At 41.9% G+C, this 4,330-nt stretch overlaps 1 pseudogene; it reads right to left on the bottom strand.

The window, feature by feature from the left end:
• Window positions 1–493: 493 nt before the first annotated feature.
• On the bottom strand, window positions 494–1,447 carry LOC101564508 (annotated as a pseudogene).
• Window positions 1,448–4,330: the final 2,883 nt, after the last annotated feature.

A 4,330-nucleotide genomic window follows, 5' to 3' on the forward strand; every position in this document is an offset into this window, starting at 1 on the left:
ACTATTTACACCTCATTACAAACAAACAGGAGTACAGAACCACCTACCAGCGACCTGCCAGAAACTGCTACACAGGTAATACCACAGTAGGAAAGTCAAGCAAGGACTGTTTCCAGGGCAGCAAGCACAACTGGCCCTTCAACACACAAAGACAGAAATACAAACTCCAGGAAAGATAAAAGCAGGTGTATAAAGCTGCAGGGTCTCTTCTCAGAGTTCCCTTGGAAACCTAATCAGAGCTTTTATTTCTTGTTTAGACCTTGTCGAGGACTGCCCATCTACTCATCTAGTTTTTGTTTTGTCTTGCTCTTCTTCTTTTTTTTGATACGGGGGTCTCACTATGTCATCCAGGCTGATTCTTCACCAGAGCTCTCAGTGAAAAATTTTCCTAACTTAGCTCTGAAGTAGCTGGACTGCAGGTGTGCATCACCACACCCAGGGACTGGACCTGCACTGACTGACAGCACCATCTGGCTGCAGTTACGCAAGGTCGTTCTTTGTATCCATGTTGGTTCTGATGATCTGGTGACCCTGAAACGTTCCCTCTTGTCCTTTGCCTCCACAGTTCACAGTGTTTCATTACCTGAGAACCGTGTCACAGCTGAGCGATCTGAGGTCTTCCACTGTTGATCTACAGGAGCAGCCCTCTCCCTGTTCCCTGTTCCCTGGGGCCTGGGAGAACTTGGGCCTAGAAGTGGCTTTCAGGGTTACTTGGCTTTCAGCATTACTCAGTTTGCCTTTTTGAAACATCATACCTTGCAAACTTAGAAACACGCAGTGGGAAACACTTTAAGACGGGGCATTAGCTGGGCACAGGTAGGAGGAGGGGCTGAAGAGAAAGAAGACCTGAGATAAGGCAGCCACATCCAGGGGAGCAGTGCTCAGCGTCTGCCTCTGTGGACACAGGTCAGGCAGCACCGGACTGCAGCTGCTTGAGTTTCTCCTGTAGCCCCTGGAACTGGCTTTGACCCTGGTCAGTGCGGGTCTGGAGGCTGGCTATATCGGCAGCTAGCTGAAGGCCATCCTGAAAACTGGCTTGGGCCTGCCGCGGACTTTGAGGAACAAGGATTCCGAACCAGTTCAGGGGGTCCTGTGGAGCAGAGAGCACTGGCTCTGGACTCTTGGAGGGGCCCCTTCGCCTGCGCAGACCCGCCTCTCGAGGCCCCAGCTCCTCTGGGGTCTGGGCTTCAGCGCTCTCCACCCTGAGCGTGCGGCGTCCGTCGCGGTGCTCGCTGGCGCGCACGCAGACCCGCGGCTCCATGCGGCTGGCATAGTGCAGGGGCCCCGCCGACTTGGCGCCCATGGCGTAGCGCGCCTTGGCGAGCGACAGCCAGCCCTCCTCCACCCGGGCGTTCAGCGCCACCCGTTTCATCTCCAGCTCCTCCGGGTCGCTGAGCAGCTGCAGGAGCAGTGAGTCCAGCTTGGCCCGCAGGTCCCGGCCGCGCATGGCCGGCCACAGTCGTGTCTCTGCGGTGCCGAGCGCGAGGCCACAGCTCCGGCCTCGCAAGGTGACCGGCCGGCCCGCAGGACTACCGGCTCGGCGGCGGAGGCTGCCCCAAAGCGCGTCCCCACGTGCGCTGCGGGCCTAGGAAAACTTCTTGAGGGAAACTAAAGTTAGAATATCAGACCTTGAAGATAGCATTGTAACTAATGAACACAAAAGAAAAGATCTCTTAAAAATAACAAGCAACCAGGAGATAACAATACAACAGCTGCAAGATGACGCAAATATAAGACATGGGGTTAATACAAATGACAGAAAAAGACTGTTTACAGAAACAATAGCACAAAATTTCCCAAACATGGGAAAACAATTACAGTTAAGTGAGGCATATAGAATTGCAGCTAGCCTAATCAAAATAAATTTACACCCAGACACAAAATAATCAAGAACCCAGAAATTCAGCAAAAGAATAAAATATTAAAATCTGTTAGAAAGAAGAAACAGATCATCTGTAATGGAAAGCCCAACAGAATCACACCAGATTTCTCAGCACAGACCATCAGATATAGAAGAGATTTGGGATGTTTGAGATCTTGAAAGAAAACAACTAGCGTACCCTGAAAAATATCTATTGAATTTCATGGAGAGATAAGATACTTACATGATAAAAAACAATTGAAGAAATTCATTACAACCAAACCAACCCCTCAGAGTACTGACATATTCTAGAACGAGATTAATATGACCATAGTTTCAAAAACAACAACAGAAGAGAACCAACAGAGGAAGCAATTAAGCAGAGAGGAAAAGTAGGGACCCTACAGTAGGAAAACAAAATGACAAAGATGAACCAATGCATATCAGTTATAACCATCAATGTACATGGCCTCAATTCATCAATCAAAAGAATCACACTGGCAGAGTGGATCACAAGATAAAAACAATATGCTTCATGCAAAAAACATATGTAATTCAAAAAGGAATTACTAGATAGAACATTAAAGGATGGAAAGCAATTTTCCATGTTACAGGAATGGAAAAATCAGGCATAGATATTCTGGTTTCTGACAATGTCAACTTCAAACCAAGCACGATTAAAAGAGATAATGTCAGTACATACTTGTTAGGGGAAAACTGCAAGAAGAGATCAAAATTATACATGCATCCAATGTAGTAACACACAACTTTGTGAGACAAATTTTAGCAAACATAAAAAATCAAATGAACAATAACATAATTGTACTGGGGGACTTTAACACCCCATTGACACACAGAGATAGATCAACTAAGCAAAAAAAAAAAAAAAAAGCGTCGTGTAGGGAAAGAGTGTAGATCTCGGTGGTCGCCGTATCATTAAAAAAAAATCAGCAAAGAAATAATGGAACTAAACCAAACTTGTGAAGAAATGGACTTAATAAACTTTTACAGAGTGTTCCATCCAAGAGTTTCAGAATACACATTCTTCACAGCTGCACACAGTACCTTCTTCAAAATAGACCACATGCCAACACATAGAACATGCTTAAGTAAATGAAAGGGAATTGAAATTATCCCATGCATATTAGCTGACCATAGTACAATGAACCTGAAAATTAATGACAAAAGAAAAGAGTAAAACCTCCATAAATACATGGCAATTAATAATAACTTCCTGAACAATCAATTAAAGAATAAAGTAAATGATATTTAAAATCAAAAATGCAGATATTACTTACTGGAACCTGTAGGATGCAATGAAAAATTTTCTCATGAGGAAAACACAATGGGCCTAAGTAAAGTCTTATGCTGCACCTCAAGTTCCTAGACAAAGAAGAACAAGTAAAGCCCAAAGAAGGCAGGAAATTATAAAGATCAGAACAGAAATAAATGCAATGGAGACAAACAAAACAATACAAAGAATCAAAGAGTCAAAGAGTTGGTTCTTTGAAAAAATAAATAAAATTGATGCACCTTTAGCCATCTTTATCAAAAAAGGAAAGAAGAAATTCAAATTCATGCAATAAGGAATGAAAAGATTGAAATCTCAACAAACACCACAGAAATTCAGAAGATCATCAAAGATTTCCAAAATCTTTGGTTTCACAGGATGGAAAACACAGGAGAAATGGATAGATTCCTAGACACATAAAAATTACCAAAGCTGAATCAGGAAGATATAAACATTCTGAATAATCCAGTATCAGTCAATAAATTTGAAAATGTAATAAAAAATCTGTGCCAATAAAGAAAAAAAGCCAGGACCTGAGGATTTCACAACTGAATTGTACAAGAAATTTAGAGAAGATTTAATAACAACTCTTCACTGAAATTGAAAGGGAAGCAATTCTCAACACATTCCTGGAGGCAAGTATTATTCTGTTACCCAAACCAGAGAAAGACCCAAGAATAAAAGAGGCCAATCTCCCTAAAGAACATAGATGCAAATATTCTCAAAATATACTAGCAAACAGAATACAACAAATCATTAAGATTATACATCATGACCAAGTGGGATTCACTCCACTAATGTAGGAATGGTTCAATATATGAAAATCCATAAATGTAATACACCCCATCAACAGAACCAAAGACAAAAATCACATGATTAGCTCAACACATGATGAAAGCTTTTGAAAAACCTTCACACTCATTAATGATAAAAAGTCTCCTGGAAATTGGAATAGCTGGTCTTTACCTCAACTTGATAAAAGCTATTTATGCCAAATCAACAGCTGACAACATACTAGACAAAAACTGCAATCCTGCACTTTGAAATCAAGAACAAGACAAGGGTGTCCATTATCACCATTTCCTGTTCAATATTTTCCTGGAAACATTAGCCAAGGCAATTAGACAAGAGAGAAATAAATGGAATAATGAGAAAGTAAGAAAGGAAGCATCATTATT

This window comes from Octodon degus, unplaced genomic scaffold (assembly GCF_000260255.1).
Source record: "Octodon degus isolate 3935 unplaced genomic scaffold, OctDeg1.0 scaffold00007, whole genome shotgun sequence".
Taxonomy (NCBI): Eukaryota; Metazoa; Chordata; class Mammalia; order Rodentia; family Octodontidae; genus Octodon; species Octodon degus.